This window comes from Sturnira hondurensis, unplaced genomic scaffold (genome assembly GCF_014824575.4).
Source record: "Sturnira hondurensis isolate 20B ecotype Veracruz unplaced genomic scaffold, ASM1482457v3 Scaffold0000780, whole genome shotgun sequence".
In the NCBI taxonomy this organism is placed as follows: Eukaryota; Metazoa; Chordata; class Mammalia; order Chiroptera; family Phyllostomidae; genus Sturnira; species Sturnira hondurensis.
This window is the reverse complement of record NW_028073411.1, coordinates 17855484-17876467: the sequence shown is the minus strand read 5'-3', so window position 1 is coordinate 17876467 and position 20984 is coordinate 17855484. Positions and strand designations below refer to the sequence as shown.

The following is a 20984-nucleotide window of genomic DNA, read 5'->3' as shown; positions in this document are numbered from 1 at the left end:
CTCACGTACCTGGACAGCATGAGCAGGATCAGTGTCACCGACCTTCCTCCCGAACCTGGAACGGTGACCAGCTCTGGTTTTCACTTAGGGTGTTGGATTGGTCGTTTTGGAAAGCTGGGAATTCCTTCAGGGCAGGGTTTCTTTTCTTGCTTTTGGGCAAGTGATGAGGGTATATGTATTTTTTTGTCTCTAGTTTCTAAGTGACAGTAATAGCATTTTAGGGACTTACTAATTCTTTGAACTTAATCAGAGGCCTTCAAGTAGTCAGTCTCACAAGCTGCGGAGGCTCATGGCCAGCTCATCAGGCCAGACAGAGAGGACCGTCCTGAGGGCTCCTGCAGGGGCTCATTAGGGCTTCTCTGGTGGGTCCCCGCGGGAGCTGTTCAGTCACTGAGATGGTGTGCACCCCTCTCCCACGGCGATCTCCCTCACCTCTGTTTCATGAGAGTCAGGCTAGCAGTTCTCCTTTAAAGTGTGTTTTTTCTTGGTGACTCATTTCCATTTTGATTGCTTCATATACACTAGGGAGGAGAATTTTCATGAAAATAGTACAGACTTTGCCAACTACAACTATGGAAGTTTGCTAGTACTTTTTCATCGAATGAGTTATGTTATTTCAGCTTTTGAAACCACTGACTCTAGATTTCACTGTGCTGTGGAACAAAACTGACATCATCTTTATTCTCAGTAAAAATTAAGGCTGCAAGAATGGATGCATGAGTTACATCTTATGTCATGTACATTTTTTCCCCTGAAGGGCATATGGTTTGTGTCTCAAACTCAGGTAATCAGAACAATTTGTAGCTATAATCTAAGCTATAATACAATCTTTAGAGTTGTTTGAGGTTAGAATTATATATATTAAAACACAGTTGCGTGTGACTGCTAAACGGGTTGGAGTTTAGATTTTTCCTGACCTCTAGAGAAAGGTCACTTATTCATGTTTTTAATGTGTTTAAGGCTATATATTTTTCTAGAAGTGGGTTCTACTGAACCCAACAACTTTCGATTGTAATATTTTCATTATGAAAGTATGTGTGGTTTCTTCTTTGGCACATGTAAAATACTTGTTATTGATTTGTTTTGATTGTGTTGTGACACAGTTAAACCAGAGAAATAGTTTATATGCTTCTTTTTTTTTTACTTTTTTTTTTACTTTTTTAAAAGATATATTTTATTGATTATACCATTACAGTTGTTCTATTCCCCCCCTTCATTCCCCTCCACCCGCACCCTCCCTCCCCCACCATTCTCCCCCACTTAGTTTATAACCACGTGTCTCAAGTTCTTTGGATTCTATATTTCCCCCACTATTCTCGCCCTCCCCCCTATCTATTTTCTACCTACCATCTATGCTATTTTCTGTGCCTTCTCCCCCCTTCTCCCCCTCCCACCCCCCTATTTCTAACCCTCCATGTGTTCTTCATTTCTATGGTTCCACTCCTGATCTAGCTGTCCTCTTGGTTTGCTTTTGTTTTAGGTGTGGTTGTTAATAACTGTGAGTTTGCTGTCCTTTCACTGTTCATATTTTTCATCTTCTTTTTCTTATATAAGTCCCTTTAGCATTTCATATAATAGGGGCTTGGTGAAGATGAACTCCTTGAACTTGACCTTATCTGAGAAGCACTTTATCTGTCCTTCCATTCTAAATGAAAGTTTTGCTGGATAAAGCAATCTTGGCTGTAGGTCTTTGGATTTCATGACTTGGAATACTTCTTTCCAGCCCCTTCTTGCCTGTAAGGTCTCTTTTGAGAAATCCGCTGATAGTCTGATGGGCACTCCTTTGTAGGTGACTGTCCCCTTATCCCTTGATGCTTCTAGGATTCTCTCCTTCATTTTGGTCTTGGCTAATGTAATTATGATGTGCCTTGGTGTGTTCCTTCTTGGGTCCATCTTCTTTGGCACTCTCTGAGCTTCCTGGATTTCCTGGAAGTCTATTTCCTTTGCCAGACTGGGGAAGTTCTCCTTTATTATTTGTTCAAATACGTTTTCCACTCGTGGCTGTTTCTTTCCCCCTTCTGGTACCCCTATAATTCGGATGTTGGAACGTTTAAAGATGTCCTGGAGGTTCCTAAGCCTCTCCTCATTTTTTTGAATTCTCATTTCTTCATTCCTTTCTGGTGGGATGTTTTGTTCTTCCTTCTGGTCCATTCCATTGATTTGAGTCCCCGTTTCCTTTCTATCACTATTGGTTTCCTGTGCATCTCCCTTCATTTCAATTAGTTTAGCCTTCATATGTTCCTCTAATTTGTGACTTTGTTCCTCTAATTTGTGACTATAATCTACCAGTTCTGTGAGCATCCTGATAAATAGTGTCTTGAATTGTGCTTCTGAGAGGCTGGCAATTTCTCGGTCGCTTAGAGTTATTGGCTCTGGGACTTTGAGTTCTTCTTGAGCCATCTTTCGGGTTGTTCGTGCCTGTTCCATAGTAGGATCAGAGCCCTAAAGTGTTCACTAGAACAGGGCAACTAAGTCGCTGGGTTGTGACGTTGTATGTGTGGGCGGGGTCAAAGAGGGACTCTGGCTTCCCGTCTGCTGCCTGCCGCCCCGGCCCTCACCGGTGTCGAAGGGCAAATAAGTCGCTGGGTTGTGACACTGTATGTGGGGGCGGGGTCAAAGAGGGACTATGGCGTCCTGTCCACCGCCTGCCGCCACAGCCCTCACCGGTGCCGCACTTGCTGCCGTCACCGGGCCCAGGCATTTCGTCCCGCTGCATGTGAGTGTGCCACCGCCGTCAGCCCTCGCCCCCTGGGGCCTGCGTGGTCTGTCTCACTGTGCGTGAATATGCGCCCGTGGTCTGCCCCGCACCCCAACTGGTTCCGGTCTGCCTGCGCGCCTGGGTCGGGGGGCCCTGTCCTGCCCGACCTGCTTGCTGCTGGCTCCGCCCCTCTTACCGTCCCCGTTGAACGGTTAGATGTAATCGGACTTCCGTATAATTCAATTTTCTGTCCTTTGGTTGTGTCTTTGTTTCTCCAAACCTTTGTTGTATTCAAACTTGGTTGTGGGAGAAGGCACAGTGTTTCCACCTATGCCTCCATCTTGGCCGAAGTCCTATATGCTTCTGATTCTCTGGAATTGGTTGAGATTTTCCTCATTTCCGTCCAGATCTGAGGTGCGTATTTACAAATGTTACTTGTAGTCTAAATAATATGCGTTCTTTAATTGTTTTGGAAAGCAAGGAAGTGCAAGGCTCTTTATACTTTTAATGATCTAATTTATTAATTACATTGCTGTTATTTTGTATTTATTGAGCAATAAATATTGCTCAATAAATATTGAGCAATACATTTATTGCTGATAATTAAGCAATATTTTAATCTTGAATGATGGTGGATTTAGGTTTCAGAAGTTTTCACTTTATATGTGTTGATAGCATTTTATTAGGCATATATATTTTTATCTTGTGAAAATTATTTTTATTTTTAAATTTTTATTTGATTTGAGAGAGGGAGAAAGAGGAAAGGGGAGAGAGAGATTTGTTGTTCTGTTTATCGATGCATTCCATTCACTGGTTCCTTGTTGAATGGGCCCTGACCGGGCTCAAATCTGCAGCCTTGGTACATCAGGACCATGCTCTAACCCTCTGAACTACCTGGCCAGGGGTATTTTTCATTTTCTTATCTTGCAGTGGCTTTTTCAGCCTAAGTAAATGCTTTTATTTTCCATATGTTCTTCCCCTTTTGGTTGGTCTTTGCTTGAATAGCTGTCTTCATCTGTTTATTTTCAAACAGAACAAACTGTTCTTAAAATGGGGTGCCTTAGAACCACAGGAATTATTCCTTCACAGTTCTGGGGGCCAGAAGCCCGAACTCAGTGTCCGTGAGTCAGAACCCGGGCGTTGGCAGCGGTGCACTGCCTCTGGAGGTTCTGGGGGGAGCCTGTTTCTGGCCTCTCCTGCCTCTTACGGCTGCTGGCATTGGCATCTTCAGCTGTGGATGCATCACTCCAGTTTCTGTGTCTTGGTCAAGTTGCCCTCCTCTCTGTGTAGTGAAGAGGGGTCGGTGATGCCCTGCTGATGTGACTCAGTGGATTGAGTACCAGCCTGCCAACCAAAGGGTCGCTGGTTCAGTTCCCAATCAGGGCACATGCCTGGGTTGTGAGCCAGAACCCCAATTTGGGGCATGTGAGAGGCAGCCGCACGTTGATGTTTCCCTCCCTCTCTTCCTCTCTCCCTTCCCCTCTGTTGGGAAGTAAATAAATAAAATCTTTATTGAGAAAGAGAGATAGGGCAGTCCCTTCTGTCTTCTTTTTATATAAGAAAACTGGTGATTGATTTGGGGCCCATGTAGGTAATCCAGGGTGATCACAGTGTCCGCACAGTCTTTGTGATGAAGAGTGACATTTACAGATTCCGGGGGTCAGGACTGATACCTTGGTGACCATTGTTATTCAGTTTCTACAGTGGGTGTGATATCTGTCCTTTAACTGACATAGTTTAGTACAGTTACATTTATAGTCATGTTGATAAATTTGTACTTTTTCTAACATCTTACATTTTGTTTTCTATTTGTCATTTTTTCTCTCCATGCTTGCCTTTTTAAACAACCAAGTTATTATGTCTTTCTTTACATTCTCCTCTCTTTTGATTTGTAAAGTACATACTCTATTCTTTTTGTTGTTATCCCTGATATTTTACCTGCATATTTAGCAAAGTCTAAAATTAATGTCATATTCCCATACCAGACAAAACAAAGGCATTAAAAGTACTTTAATTCCAGTTAAACTCAGTGATCAAGTTACATGCTGCTGTTAGTATTTTAGTCTAGCCTTCCTTTTAATCATATGAATTGGGCACCGTTATCACTATATTATCCAAAAACATTTTTTAGATTTACTTTCCCATTTAGCAGTTTCTTTGCTTACAATCCTTACTGTATTTCTGTTTCTTTCCTGGGATTATTTTTTCCTTCTGAAGAAGCTCCCTTACTGTAGGTCTGTGAATGGTACCTCTGTTTTTGTTTATCTGAAGTGACTTATTTCACACGCTTTCTTGAAAGATAGTTCTGCTTGGTATAGGAGCCCAGGTTGGCAGGGACTCCCTTTCAGTGTTCAACGTTTTATTTCTACTCTTGTTTCTGTTACAAGTTTGCCAATAGGCCAATTGTCAGGTGGTCCGTCTGCTTTTAGAAAATTTTATTTTTCCTTTGCTCTTTTGCAGATTCATTATGATGTGTATAAGGTGTGTGTTTCTCGCTTGTCTTGCTGAGTATTTATGGATTCATGTCTTCCCGTGACATAAAGTTGTCAGCCACCCTCTCCCTGGAGGCCGGCCTCCCTTGTTCTCTGTTGTCTCTGCCCTAACTCCAGAGAAGGCGGGGCTGCCTGTCTCGGCCTGCCGCTCTGTCTCTGTGTCATGTTTTGCATCCCCTCATCTCCCTAGGCTGGTTTCTGGGTAATTTTTTCAAAACTATCGTTTCATTCACTAGTTCTTCTTTGTGTTGAAGCTGCTGTTACCTTATTAATTGATTTAAACTTTTTTCAACACTATTTTATTTCAAAAGTCCTATTTGATTTCTTCTTCAGCTCTGCCTGCAGCTTGTTGTATTTATCAGTATGATTAATTTATACATTTTGTAGTTTTTCTGTGTTTTGTATTAGAATTAGGTATTTGAAGTCTTTGAGGGCCTAGATCTGTGGGGTTTTGTTTCTGGTGGCAGTCGTTTATGGAAGTTGTTTCTGGGTTTGTTGGAATTTTGATTTGGACCTCGTATTTAGTTGATCTCATCAGCCTGGAGGTCAGCATTCCCTCCTGATGCTTTTTTCCTGAGACAGTCACTGCCCATTTGAGACCATTTTCATCCCTTACAGCAAGGGTCCCCAGCCCTGGGGCATGGACTGGTACTTGTGCCAGGCCTGTTAGGAACTGGGCTACACATCAGGAGCCAGTGAAGCCTCAGCTCCCGGCTCCCGTGACTGCCTGAGCTATACCTCCTGTCCTTCCCCCCCAGAAAAATTGTCTTTCAAGAAACTGGTCCCTGGTGCCAAAAGGCTGGGGACCAGTCACCTTACAGAGTTCCAGCTCATCAGCTCCTCCTGTTTTGCCTCCAGCAATGCTGATTTTGTTGGGTGTTTGACCTCTGGCAATGTCACCTTCTGTGAGTGACCTACCCATTCACTGTTCTAGTTTCGTTCGCCTGGTTTTGGGTTGGTTTGTTTGGTCCTTTGAAGTTTCATGTATTTCTTACATGCAAGTAACATTTGTTTTTATGTAAAATCTTATTTGAGTGGCAGGTATTTTTGAGCAAAGGCCCCTCAAATTTTTGTCTTGAGATCTCCAAGTGGAATTTACTAGTAGTGCAAATAGTGCTTGTATACTGGTTTATGACGGACTGTGTGCCAGGCACTGTATGGAAACACTTCATTGCTGGTGGAATTGGGATTCTCCCATGGAATTGTTAGAAGAGTATTTTGGGGTCCCATGCATGGGAGGATGAAGTGCAGTGGTAAGCTTTATTGAAGCTGGAGCAAACACAGGGGACTGTTCCCAGGTGCCCAGTGTCTCCTCCACAACTAGTTGGCTTAGCTCTGACCCACTGTGGCAGAGGTCCAGCCTTGTCGACACTGAGCCCAGAAGAAGGGCCAGGGTCTAGAGATGTTCTGTTACCTGGCATCAGCCGGGCCTCCGAAGGTGCCGCAGTGCGGCTTCATCCACGCCAAAGCCCAGTCCAATTCATTCTCCCGTCCTGGCTGTGTCAGGCTGGCGCTGTGCTGTGGCACCCAGGCCCGCGCTTGGAGCTCGTGCAGCTGCCCGAGGGGGGCCGTGGGTGAGCTTTGGTTGGATTGCTGCAGACTCGGGACAGAGGCTTTTCTTTTAGACCAACCAGTCTCTTTCCTCATGCTTTAAGTGCTTGTGCGGGGTCTTTCCCTGTCCAGTCCCTTTCCTGGGTCTTACAGGCTTTCGTGTCTCCATCCAGTCTGACCCTTTTCCCAGGCTAGATACCTCTTCTCTGTGGTCGCCATCTTGTCTCCTGCTGCACATAACAGGGTCCTCCCCCTGTGCCATCTTGGCTTCTATTGGGCAACTGCCCAGCAGAGAAATTTCCCCTTGACTGTTTCCTCTCTCCCTTGGTAATTCCAGCTAATGGCTGGTTGTCCCCCAGGGAGCCCACACGTCCTGTCCTTCTGCTCTGTGGAGGATGCCAAGGAATGCTGGGGGACCTGTGGATGTTACAGCTTCCTAGTAAGTCCAGCTTAGTGTCTGACTCAGCTCCCTAGCTAATTAGACTTAATGTGTGATTTAATTTGCTCCCTTCCTTCATTAATATTAACTAGCCACCACGCTAACAACTTGACCTAAATTAACTCATTTAATCTTAAGCCCCAAAAGTACATAATGATATTCCTATTCTTCAAAGGAAGAAATGAGCCATGGAGGGATGACATGTTCCTAAGGTGACCAAGTAGGTGGGCAGTGGTGAACTGGGATCAGAACTCAGGTGGCCCCAAGGTCTAAGCTAGCAAGTTAATAAATCAGTCACCCTTGAGAGGCTAATGGAATTTTGCTGAAGACTCAAGCCCTGATTCTTTCTTTACCAATATTAACAGACAGATTTTGGAACTATGAACAGGACAGGGTGCATTAAAGTTCACCTCAGTTAAACAGATGGTTGGCTGGCTTATCTGTGCTTGCCTCACCCAGAGTTGTTTTCGAAGCCACACCCAAGTCTGTTTTAGTAGGTGGCTCTAGAACAGTGGGTTAGAGATTGAACTGATGTGGGAAGTCTCACTGATTAGTTAGTGTTCCATGTGTTGGTACAGATAGGGCATAGGAGTTTGACTTAAAATATGAAAAGGTAAAATAAAATGAGTTTGTAATCAAATGTTATTTTTAACTAAAATAATCTATTTTAGTAGATTAAACTTGATGTTTTTGAAGTTTTAGAAATGAATTTTGTAGTGTGTTACTTTTATGTTCTCATCAGATAGTAGGTAATTAAAGTATTTATTTATAGGGTATCCATTATGTGCCAGACATTGTGCTAGATATTTCATTTTTAAAAAATATTTATTTATTTTTAGAGAGGGGAAGGGAGGGAGAAAGAGAGAAACACCAGTGCGTGGTTGCCTCACACGCACCCTCCACTGGGGACCAGGCCCACCACCCAGGCATGTGCCCTGACTAGGAATCAAACCGGCAACCTTTTGGTTCACAGGCTGGCACTCAGTCCACTGAGCCACAGCAGCCAGGGCTGGGTATTTTGCATTTCTTATTTCTAATCGCCTCACCAACCCTGGAACATAGGACTTGAGTGTATTTTATTAGAAACAAGGAAGGAAACTGAGGTGCAAAAGACGATCGGCCTTCCCCAGGGCAGACCGTGGATCATGAGGCGGTAGTGGGGCGCCAATAGTGTCAAGGGGAGTTGCCCTGGTGGGGTGTGAAGAAACATGCCCTGTCTCCAGGGTTATTGGTGGTGCGACAACTGGGAAACATCATGCATCCAAATGAATTCCAGATGGATTAAGGAGGAATGTATAAAATTGTAGAGATTGTGCCTGGCTGGTGTAGCTCAGTGGATTGAGCGCGGGCCTGCGAACCACACGATCGGGGTTCGATTCCCAGTCAGGGCACATACCTGGGTTGCGGGCCAGTTCCCGGCAGGGGACTCATGAGAGGCAACCATACATTGATGTTTCTCTCCTTCTCTCCTTCCCTTCCCCTCTAAAGATAAATAAATAAAATCTTTTAAAAAAGTGTTTAAAATTGCAGAGATTATGAAGAAAGGCAAAGTAAAATGTTTATCAGAGATAATGTCTTAAAACTTTCTTGCTACATTTTATTAGACTTGTGCTGTGAAGGAATGTGTGTAATGTTTTCTTTAAAAGCAGAACTCAAAAAAAAGGTGTTCAGACCTAAATATGCAAAATGTTAAAATACTTGCTCATTAAAAAATAAGATTATAGAGTGTCAGATGTAACAAAGAGTCAGTACCTATACCACTTTTCAAATTTGTAGGAGTAGATACATCAAGATTTCAATGAAGAGGTAGGTGAACAAAGAAATTAATAGGCCCTATGGGAAATTTCTGTAAATAAACAAAGAACATTGATCTTCACCTGCTAATCTGAGAAAAGCCAAATAAAGCAGCCACTTCCCATCCGCCAGAGCAGCGAGATTTTAGTGACACCTCTGCCTCCTTTTCAGAGCGTGTGAGCCAGAGGGGAAGTGAGACTGTGTCCTGCCCTGAACCCGGTCCGAGGCGCCCTGCCCTGTGCACTTTCCTGTGTCAGGTCCGCCCTGCAGATGGTCGTTCAGAGACGCTGAACCTCCACGGTGCCCGTCAGTGCCTGCTCCTGTTGCTCCCACGTAGACAAGGCCCTGCAGCTAGGACTTTTTAAAGGATTCACGCTCTTTGGGGTTTTTATTTTATTTGTGGCGTTACAGTGATTCAAGAGTGCTTTGCATTTTTATTGGCTTGTAAAAATACGCCGTAGTTTTTCAGAAGTGTTCTGACTGTTGCATGGAAACCATTTTGGAGTGTGTCATGCTCTTGGGGCATGGTAAGAACTGCCTCCCGTGGGTAAATGAGGCATTAATACCCACTTGAGGCCTGGGACTAACGCTTGATGAGATGGGTCATTTCTGTCCTGTAATCCCTGAAGAAGCCAGGCTGTAAGGCCAGGGCCCAAGATTTTTCTAGATACAGAGGATACATACTTGGGAATTATTGAGTGACTTGTTTTGAAACTGGGTTATGTTCAGGCGAAAAGTGCCAGTGTTATTTAGTTACGTATTAAATGACAGACATGGGGAGGGGTAGGCGTCTTGTTGCTCCTGTGAAGAAAGTGACCAGCGTCCTCTGGGCCTCTGGTTTTCTCCTCTGCGGACACACTATGCAGTGTTTCAGCCTGTGTCTGCTGGGGTCTCTCCCACAAGCCCAGGGACAGAACTGCCCCCTGTGTCTGGGTAAAATCAGCTGTTTACAGGATGTGACTCTTTCCCACTGTCCTCCAAGTTGTTTATTCCCCAAATTGAAAAGACTTTATTTCTAAAGTTTTAATCTATAGCTTCATAATTTTACAGTTTCAAAGTGCCTGTGCTGATACAGATGTTAGACAGTTGTTTTTAGCCATTTTGTTTTCATTTTTAAACAAAAGGGATATGCAGACATTATCAGGTTCTCCTCAGTCCCCAAATGTTTAATACTTTTTTAAAAATGGAATTTATATTCGAGAGCTATTGACATTCATTTAGGTAAGTAAAATAATTCTAGAGCATTTTAGCTACCGAAGATCTAGTTGCTCAGTGTTTATTAGTGTTAAATCTGTTTTGTTCCATTTCAGGTTTTTGAAAGCCAGGGGAGGGTGTTTCAGGTACCAGCGGTCATGCTGATGCTAGCCGGTGAGCAGGGCTTCGCATCGAGCCCCTCATTTCCACTCCTCGGTGAGCTTGTAAGACAGGTGTGATTATCATATCCCTTCTACCAGTGAGGTTGCCTGAGCACATTACTAGTGAGTGTGAATATCTGGGCTGGGGTTTGGACTCTGTCTCCAGTGCCTTCCTCCTTCCCATTGTCATTGCTTTTCAGCAGCTGTAGGACCCGGGGGGTCACCCACTCATGTGCTTACTTATCACCTCCTGGCCTCCCACAAGAGGTCGATTTCAGGCAGATGGCAGGTGGAGAACAGATCTATGGGATCCACTCAGAAATCACCAATACGCCCTGGCTGGCGTAGCTCAGTGGATTGAGCGCGGGCCTGCAAACCAGACGATCGCGGTTCGATTCCCAGTCAGGGCACATGCCTGGGTTGCAGGCTGGTTCCTTGCAGGCCAACTCCCAGCAGGGGACGCACGAAAAGCAACCATACATTGATGTTTCTCTCCCTCTCTCCTTCCCCTCTAAAGATAAATAAATGAATAAAATCTTAAAAAAAAAAAAGAAATCACCAATAAACAGCTTGTTCTCATTCAGCCCGCAGACACTCGAGTGGCAGAGTGAGGGAGAGGCGGACCAAGCCCCTGCCTAGCCACGTCGGCCTCTGTCTCCGTTGTGTGTTTGCCTCGTTGCACGGCTGCATTCCAGTTCTGTCTGTGTCACGACCTGGAGTGTGGGCTGCGTGTTACTCAGGAGATTGAGGTTGTTTCTACGACTAATACTTTCTATCCTGCTCTTTCACAACTAATAAACTGTGCCCCCAACACTGATCCATAGATTTTTCCGGGGAAATACTCTCATGTTAGGCTAGTGTTGTAAAACAGTCCATCCTGATGTGTTTTAACTAGAGTGCAGGGTATTTTTTTCCCTTATCAAATCTACATAGAGTTTTCTATACTCACATGTACCTGGTCAGCCTGTGCTTCCTGGCTTACTTAGTTGGGTCTTCCTGCAGTCTGAGTGCCGGCACACTTGGTGGTGAACTCTAGAATTCTCCTTTTCTTGCTTTTGTTATTTCCTCACCTTTAGGAGTTGCACTTGCTTAAGTCTCCAAGTCTAGCCCGTTAGAGACAGATAAAGCTACTTGTGCTGTGTATACCAACTTTGGGAATTGACGTAATTCTTAGAAACATAAAACCCAGGTAACTCAAAGCACAAAGCCCAGTTTGATATGCAGATTGCCCATTTGCAGCCTGGAACTTCCTTGTGAGTGGTGGACTGAGATTGGTAGTCTCTTTAGTCTGTGGCTCTGTCCCTAGAGCCTCTTCAGTCGCACGTCAGCTGTGACTGGCCCAAGCAAAGTGATGGCTTTTCTTACAGTCAAATGCTCCTGCTGTCCAAGCATAGCATCATCAGCCTAGAGTGTTAGACCTGAACTGGATTTGCTCTTCACTGCGTATCAGTTGAGGGCCCCTGAAGTGTTAGCCCTTTGAATGTAGTCGTGAGTCAGGCAGACAGGCCTGCCCTCTTGGGGGCCATGTTCTAATAGCGGAGACAGACAATGGGTTTCTTTTTTTAAAAATATATTTTATTGATTATGCCATTACAGTTGTCCCATCCCCCCCTTCACTCCCCTCCACCCTCCACACCCCTCCCCCACCATTCCCCCCTTTTCGTTCATGTCCATGTGTCACAAGTTCTTTAGATTCTGTATTTCCCATAGTATTCCTGCCCTCCCCCTGTCTATTTTCTACCTACCATCTATGCTACTTATTCTCTGCACCTTCTCCCCCCTTCTCCTCCTCCCATTCCCGTTGCTAACCCTCCGTGTGATCTTCATTTCTGTGGTTCCGCTCCCCATCTAGCTGTGCTCTTAGTTTGCTTTTGTTTTAGGTGTGGTTGTTAATAACTGTGAGTTTGCTGTCCTTTCACTGTTCATATTTTTTATCTTCTTTTTCTTAGATAAGTCCTTTTCATATAATAAGGGCTTGGTGATGATGAACTCCTTGAATTTGACCTTGTCTGAGAAGCACTTTATCTGTCCTTCCATTCTAAATGAAAGCTTTGCTGAATAGATCAATCTTGGCTGTAGGTCTTTGGTTTTCATGACTTGGAATACTTCTTTCCAGCCCCTTCTTGCCTGTAAGGTCTCTTTTGAGAAATCCGCTGACAGTCTGATGGGCACTCCTTTGTAGGTAACTGTCCCTTTTTCTCTTGCTGCTTCTAGGATTCTCTCCTTCATTTTAATCTTGGCTAATGTAATTATGATGTGCCTTGGTGTGTTCCTTCTTGGGTCCAACTTCTTTGGGACTCTCTGAGCTTCCTGGACTTCCTGGAAGTCTATGTCCTTTGCCAGACTGGGGGATTTCTCCTTTATTATTTGTTCAAATACGTTTTCCACTCATGGCTGTTCCTCTTCCCCTGCTGGTACCCCTATAGTTTGGATGTTGGAACGTTTAAAGATGTCCTGGGGGTTCCTAAGCCTCTCCCTGTTTTTTGAATTCTTGTTACTTCATATTTTTCTGTTTGGTCATTTCTTTCTTCCTTCTGGTTCACTCCCTTGATTTGAGTCCCAGTTTCCTTTCTATCACTATTGGTTTCCTGTGCATTTCCCTTCATTTCAATCAGTTTAGCCTCCATATGTTCCTCTAATTTTTGGCTAAAATCAACCAATTCTGTGAGCATCCTGATCACCAGTGTTTTGAACTGTGCATCTGAAAGTTTGGCTATTTCTTGTTCACTTAGAATTATAGGCTCTGGGGCTTTGAGCTGTTCTCAAGTCATAATGCTTGGTCTGTTCATACCTGTTATGTATGAGGGGCGGAGCCTTAGGTGTTCCTCAGGGCCAGGTGACCCAGTCACTGGATTGTGACGCTGTACGTGGGGGCGGGGTCAGAGAGGGGAAAAGAATGGCGCTTTGCTCCACTCCGCTCTCTCTCAGATTTCTGTCCCCTCTGCGGCTTCCCACAAGCAAATTGGGCCCCTCTGGTGCTGGTTCCCAGGTGTGTGGGCCCGTGTACTCTCCAGGACCCTGTGGGTCTCTGCAACGAACTCTCTGTGAGCCTAGGAGCCTCTCCCAGCCCCTCGACCCTGAGAAAGTCTTTCTAGTTGGTGCTTTCAGGCTCTTATTCCCGTCTCTGGGGCCCTAGCCTGAGTGATCTCACTGTTTGCTCCTTCGCTTGGTTTATCTGCACACGAATGTGTGACCGCGGTCAGCCAGCCGCCCTGCGCCCTCACTGGGTCCGCCCCTGGCCACCCCACGCCTGGGATCCACCAACCACCTCCGCCTCCGCTCCTGGGTCGGTCGGACCGAAGGTCTTTCCAGCCCGACCCCACTCCGCTGCTGCCTCCACCCGTCTTACCGGTCTGGCTGAGTGGTTCGTTGTCGGCCTTCCGTACAGTTCAATTTTCACTGTTTTGGCTGCGTTTTGTTTCTAAAACTTAGCTGTCTTTAAATTTAGTTGTGGGAGGGGGCACAGTGTTTCCACCTATGCCTCCATCTTGGCCGGAAGTCCTAGACAATGAGTTTCTGATAGTGACCCTAGTAACCAACACTGCAGTGCCTCCTGCACGTCTAAGCACACACGTGCACTAACCGTGTGAGGCGGCACTGTTGTCAGCCTTGTTATTCCAGGTGTGGGGGCTGAGACCAGAGACGTTAGGAATGTCCCCCGAGCTTACTGAGCAGGAGTGTGGCTCCAGAGTCTGTTTTCTGAACTTGTTGATAAGTGCCCTCAGGGGAAAGAAAGCTCGGACCTCGAGGGGGTGACTTGAGAGAGCTAGGAGTGGGGGTACTTTGAGTGGGGCAGTAAGGGAGTGTGGCCTCGGAACTTGCAGGTGAGATTTGACCTGACACCTGCCTGACAGGGAGTGAGGCACCCAGAGTAGCTGGAGCCTGTTCTGGGCAGAGAAGCTTGGTGTGAAGGCTCTGAGGTGGGAGGAGCTGGTGTATCTGGGACCAGGCCTCAGAAGGACGGCTGCGGCTGCGCCTGGAGGCCCCTGCTGGCAGCGGTCAAGGTTTCGGATTTGTTCTAGGGACTGTGGGGGACCTCGGACTGGCGTCCAGCCCGGTGGGCACGATGGGTTGCGTCATTGTGGGGACTGAGCTGCAAGAGGTTGAGTGGAGACAGGGAGAGGAGGCCTGCGGAGGACTTGGAGTTCTGGTGGGGGCTCGTTAGGGTAGAGGGGGCCTTTTTGTGTCTGTGTTTGCCTGGTCACCAAAATGCAGATGAACTAGTATCTCGGTGCTTAAAGAAAATGGGGATGGGCGCATTCTAGCCCCTCCCCAAACAAAGGCCAGCCCTTACTTCAGCCCTCCTTGGCTCTGGCTGTGTACCGTCCAGAGTGCCTAACAAACACCCCCCCCCCCCCCCCCCCCCCCCCCCCCGCCTTCTTTTGAGCCCCCACTGCCTGAGGTCGACGCTTGCCTCCCCACCTCCCTCTCCTGCCGGTCCCCTACCCATAGCACTTAGCACTTTCTAACAGACTATGTGATTGATTTTCTACCTTGTCTGCTGGCAGGAATCTGTCTCTTGCCTTGATGTCTCCCATGCCCCCGGATTGAAGAACAGCGCCTGGCCCCTGTTGGCCTCGTTGTAGGTGCTCAGCCCATGTTTGGTGGATGGATGGGTGTGGGGTTCCTGAGAGCCACAGGCTCCCGTCCCTGCTCCCCAGGCCTGGGTGCAGAGCTTTCTTGTGGGGGAGATTCCTCCCTCCATCTCTGTGGTGGTATGTCTTTTGGAAGGACTCCATTTTGATTAAGAAAAACTAATAAATATATGTAATTTGAGGCATAGTCTTTGGTCTAAATTTGTTTTTGGCCTTTCTTCCATTTGTGGTTATTAAGACTCATAATTTTCCCCTTCAATTATCAGTTGGAATTTTTAAAAACTTTAGCAGTTATTTGGATGTTAACATAGGTAAGTGGTAGTGATAATGAAGAATAAATTATATGAGAAGTTATTTTTATAATGTTTTTGAAAGCAGTTACTGTTCTCTGTATCTTTTTTCACTTGACACTGTATTCTTCTTTTATGAAAACTAGCCCGTCTAACATCTGTGATCATGGAGGGCAGCTAGAGACAACGGTGCTTGAACAACAGAGAAAAGTAAAAATGAAAGAAATAAAAGCTGTGTGTTCGTGATTACTTGATAGCACAAACAGGGCCGTCAGTCTCCGTCAGCTGGCGGCAGCGTACGGTTCAGAGACTCTGCTTTTGCAGAGTTTGACTTGGGTTGTTCCTGTGATGTTAAGTACTCCGTGCCTGGCTGGGAAGAGGAGAGCCTGGCAGACATCTCAGAGTTAGTGAAGAGACCCTCTCTCCGCCGTGGTGTGCGCAGAATCCGTGTTTCTCAGCACACTCAGCGGTGGTGGTGTCTCGCTTTTGTCATCTGTCTGCCTTGGGAACCAATGACTTTGCAATAGGAACATTTAGCGACCGACCATCGGATTCTGAAAAGGCTGCTTTGGTGGTCAGTGTTTAATCATCTTTAATAACCCTGCCAAACCTCTCCATCTTCTCCCTCCCCCAGAAAAATAAACGAAAATTAACTGAGACCTTTACTTTGTAAGCCACCCTCATGGAATGAAATTCAGGAAAACAGTACATTTTGAAAGATTTCATTACTTCAGCAAAAGTATAGTTAAAAACAGTGTAGTAATGGGAAGACAAGAAACAGTATGAAGGAGCAGAGGAGAGAAGGCGGCCAGGGCTCTCAGAGGAGAAGGCGGACTTGCGCTTCTTTCTGTTTGTAGTTCGGGCCTGTGGCTCTGAAGAACCTGGCAGTGGGGTAGCCGTGGTGGGGCCCCGCCCATGCTCTGGTGCTTCTTTGTTAGATTGAGAGGCCCTTGGAGAAGAGTCCTTCTCCCAGATTCCTCCTCTGGAGCATGAGTTGCTGTTTCCTAGTGTAGTTTCTTTTTGAAAGCACTTAATTTTAGAGTAAGTGACTGATTTGCTCATGTACCATTTGCAAGGACTGGCCGTCACTTTAAATGATGGGGAGGTGGTACCGAGCCCCACAGAAGGGCCTGAGCCCCACCGCCTCCCGGCTTCCTGTGCAGCGGTCAGCAGACGGGCTTGGCTTTTGGGATGAGTGGTTTGGGTTCAGGCCCTAGCTCGGCCCTTTGTCGCAAGGCCTCAGGGACTTGAACAGAGTCAGTTCTGCAAAGGGGAGACTCCGAGTCCACAGTGTGGACTAGTCTGCAGAAACGGCGCCCTGCAGTGGTCTCTGGCCCTGCAGTGGTCTCTGGCACTGTGCCCACAGCAGCCCTGCACTGGCCCCTCCTGGATCCCTGTGTTTTCTAGTTACGTTCTCCTCCACTGCATCTGGGGGGGAGTCGGTGTGGAGTGTGGGAGTCACAGAGATGGGGGCTGTGCTGTCTCCCCCTTTCTCCTTTCTCCCAAGGTGCTGTCAGCCACGTCGTCTCTTTTGATCACTAGGTTAGGGGGCATCGGGTTGGCCAGAAAGTTTGTTTTTGTCTGTGTGATGGCTCTAGTAGCGCTTATTTGTCTTTAACTTCATTCAGAAAATTTTCGTTAGATTGTATTGTGACAGCTGTCATATCAGTGTGCATTTAAAAAAACTTATCAAACTGAGTAAATTTTTGTGTAGCCATTTTGATATTGAAGATGGAAGAAAATATGTAACATTTTCAGCATATTATGCTTTATTATTTCAAGGAAGGTAAAAATGCAACTGAAATGCAAAACAAGATTTGTGCACTGTGTGGAGAAGGTGCTGTGACTGATCGGATGTGTTGGAAGTGGTTTCTGAAGTTTCCTGCTGGAGACTTCCCGCTGGACGAAGCCTTACGGTCAGAGGGCCAGTCGAAGTTGGTAGTGATTGAATCGGGACATTAATTGAGAACCGTCAACGTTCTGCCACATGGAAGACAGCCAACGCACTTAGAATATCCAAATCAAAGTTATTGGTGAAAATGAAAAATATTTTTACTTTATAGATGAGGGTTTCACACATGGTGGAGTTGTCCAGTGGAGTGAGTGGGGCTAACCACTGATCCCTAGCAGTGCCCTGACCACTGCCCATTCTGACCCTCGGGCTGGAGAGTTCTCTCATCAGCATGAGGAAACTTCACGAGCAGCGTTTCAGAGCGCAGTCTCCACATCCCAGTCTTCATTTCACGTTCCTCTCCACTTTTTGCCACGTAGCTTCAAGCAGGTAACTGGGATCTCTGATAGTACACCAAGGAAGGGGTCGACTAAAGGCCGTCGGTAAAAGGAATGCGGCAGCAGGTGTGTGACTGATTAGGCTGGGAGCCTGTTAACTAACCATTTGTCATAAAGCAGAGAGGAAGCAAGAGGACCAACCAGATAATTAAGTCCTAGTTAAAAGCCTCTTGGTGACAAGACCGGGAAGCATAGCTGTGGTTCAATTTTACTTTTTCCTTTTGCTCTCTTTTTTAAAAATAGATTTTTAGAGAGAAAAAGGGGGAGGGAGGGAGAGAAAGAGACATTGATTTGTTGTTTCACATATTTATGCATTTGTTGGTTACTTCTTGTGTGTGCCCTGACCAAGAACTGAGCCTGCAACCTTAGTGTATGGGGGATGCTCTAACCAGCTGAGCTCCCCAGCCAGGGCGTGCTTTTTTTTCTCTGTTGAGTTTGCTGGGACATGTAATGGCCAGAGGTGGCAGGTAGTGGAGTTAAGGGCAGGTGCTCTGGTGCCAGGCCATCTGAGTTCAGACCCCAGCTGACCACTGCTGGCTGTGGGACTGCTTTGGCCCCCGTCTCCTTATCTGCAGAAAAAAGTGAGTTCATACAGGTAAAAAGGAATTCCCAATCAGTATTTACCACATAATGTACAGTGACTATTTTAGAGGGGACTTTGGAGCATTTCATCTATAAGAGAACATCTGGAGAGACAGGAATAGAAATGATCCGATCAGAGGAATTAAAGGCTTTCACTGAGCTTGGCGTCCCCAGCAAGGTGCGTCCATCACCCTGAAGCTCTGTGGAGGAAACCTGAACCAGGTGGGTGTCTGTCCCGCAGCAGTGCGGAGCTGGCTCGGAGTGTGCGCGGTGAGGGCTCCGGCGCATGGTGGTATGTTCTCTTTTACTCGGGAGAGGGCTCCAGTGTTGGGCTCCCTCCTGCCTGTCGAAAAGGAGTTTGTCCCCCTCCGTTGATGGGCACAGCGTCCATTCCAGAATGGTGGGCCTCTGAGAGTTTGTGACAAACTTCTGGCCAGGGCGTCCAAGTCCCTTCCTTCTGCTTTCCCACCTGAGACGCGGAGCAGGGTGTGGACTGTCGCTGCAGTGCTGCTCCTCGGCTTTCTCAAGGCTTGGCTCTTGAGTGTCAGCTCTTCCGAGCCTGTTTAAGTCTCGTCACTCTTTCCAACAAAGGCTCCACTTTTTCAAAGCTTTTTTCTAGCTGTAGTGTTGTCGAATTGGCAAAACTGTGATATATTTAAAGTATACAGCATGATGATTTGATAAGTGTGTGTATTGTGACATGATTCCCACAATTAGGTTAATGAATATATCCAGTCATTTTGCGTGGTTACTCTTTTGGGGCTAGTTGTCCTTCTGTTTCATTGAGTTTTGTTTCAGTAGAACAAGCGGTGCAGTTTCGTTTCGGATGCCAACCTCTCGGAGTCCTCCTAGAGGAGTGGGGGTGTCCCCCGCAGCAGTGGGCGCCGTACTTTGAGAACAAAGTGCCTGTCAAGTCTCTACTATTTGTAAAACTCTCCCGGGGCTTGCTTACAAAACACGGGTGGGGAAGGCAGCGCCCTTGTTCTTCGTGGGCCCTCAGACTGGCGATGGAGCAAGCGAGTACACTCATGATTTGGTCCTGTGTGAAAGTGGCTGAAAAGAGGTGAGAATAAAGTATCTTGGGGGCCAGGTGCCAAGCTCGGGGCCTTGAGAATGCTTTGCGGGACAGGAAGTATTTGGGTTGGGTGCTGAGAGTGAGTGGGGTGGAAAGGTTCTGGGGAGAGACCGACAGGCCCACCTGTGAAAGAAGGGGGTGTTGAGTGCCCCTCACTGGGCCGCCTCTGCCGGGCTGCTGTCTTTACAGCTCAGTGGCTGTTCGTTCCCCAGCTGACTGCCGCTTGCCCCAAGCTTCCTGGAAGCACCTGCTTAGCTCTAAGACCATTTCTTCTGTGAAGCTTTCCAGATTGCTCCTGGACAGTTTCCTGGGGCTGCGGTGGCAGAGCACCGCAGGTCAGGCGGCGGCACCCCCAGAACGCTGTCCGCCAGCTCTGGAGACCCCTGGGCCAGGTCACGGTGCTGGCGGGGCTTGCTCCGGGGCTGGGGGAGAGTCTGGGCCAGGTCTCGCCCCGACTGCGGGTGATTGGCATCTTTGGGCTCCTTGGCATGTAGCGCACCGCCTCAGCCAGTCTGTGTGTGCTGTCCTCCCTGTATTCCTGGCTGTGTCCAAATGTCCCCGCTCGTAGCGCCATCAGTCACACTGGACCCGGGCAGAAGCCCTGTTTGCAAGTAAGGTCCCATCCTGAGGTGCTGGTGGGTTGATCTTCAACACAAATGCTTGGAGACACAGTCCATCCCGTAACACTGCTGTCTGCTCTTTCTGCACTACCCGCCCCCCGACCCCGTGCACACAGTTGCCCTACTGGCGAATAGATTTGTGTGTCGCACCGTGAGTCTGCGCACATTCATTTGTCTGTTTTCTCCCTCCGGTGTTGTAATTTCTTGTGTCTGGTGCCTTGCACATCGTGTGGAAAGTAGCTCTGTGGAGATGCGCTGGGCACCAGGAGTTGCCAGAAGTAGGGGAGGATGGGTACTGCAGGGCTCCCTCTTTTCTCCTCCTCCTGTTGACAGTGCCAAAGGCTGTCTGGAGTTGGGTGGCAGGTGGCCTGGGACACCAGCAGAGGCCACCACTTCTGTTGCGTGTGTGTGGTGCATCCTGGTTTATTCTCCGTGGCACAGCAATCGTTGTCCCATGGCAGTCGGTGCCCTGCTGAGAGGTGTTTTAAGAGGACTTAGCAACTGATGAGACCCTCTGGGTTTCCTAGCAGATGGATAGATTGTGTGAGTAGTTGAAATGGCTGGCGTTAGCCAGGTGTCTGGCCGGGAGAGTGCTAGGGAAGCGTGGAATCTGCCCCGGAGCTTTAGAGCAAGCTCATTAGGTATTTTAGGCAGAAACGCGGTTCCTGTTCTGAGGCTTAGTTATGTGTTGGTGCTGATGGATCCTCTTGGGGCTGCGCTGCTAGGAGAGCGTGCATCGGGGTGCCCTTCGTCAGTTCCAGGTCAGTCCGCGGCATACCAGGCAGAGCGGTGTCCTCCGGGATGTTAGAAAAGAGGGGACGTTAATCTGGAAATAGTCTTTCATCCCAGGATCAGTGATGCCTGTCTGGGAGAACTTGCCGAAATGAGTTCACCCGAGGGCAGGCAGATACCCGAGTCTGGGAGGTCTGGAGGCACTTCATTCTGAGGGCGGTTCAGACACAGGAGTGCTTGGTGTGGGGTACCCTGCGTAGTCTTCATCCCGTGTCAGTAGTGCACACTCACCGCCAGTCTTGATTGCTCCTGTGTAACCCTTACGCTCCCTCCACACCATGCAGTGTCCTGCTGTTTTATCCATAAATACTTCTGTAAGTGTCTAATGTGACCATAATAATACTACTCCTAAAATTTTTGACAGTCATTTCTTGATGCCTGCCAAGTCTGGTTAATGTTCAAAATTTTTTTA

At 47.1% G+C, this 20984-nt stretch overlaps 1 protein-coding gene across 10 annotated transcripts in view; it reads left to right on the top strand.

Annotated features, from left to right (window-relative positions):
- ADD1 (adducin 1) overlaps positions 1-20984 on the top strand; it is an 82214-nt gene that overhangs the window by 14510 nt on the left and 46720 nt on the right. The window contains exon 1 of one of the 10 annotated variants that reach the window (XM_037046690.1): positions 9225-9280. The exons of 6 other annotated variants lie outside the window; for them this stretch is intronic. The gene's annotated coding sequence lies outside the window, so the exon portion shown is untranslated. Of the gene's footprint in view, positions 1-9224; positions 9281-9885; positions 9908-18251; positions 18308-18353; positions 18378-20984 lie in introns of those variants that run through there. 3 more of the 10 variants (XM_037046698.1, XM_037046672.1, XM_037046680.1) reach the window with 3 other exon arrangements.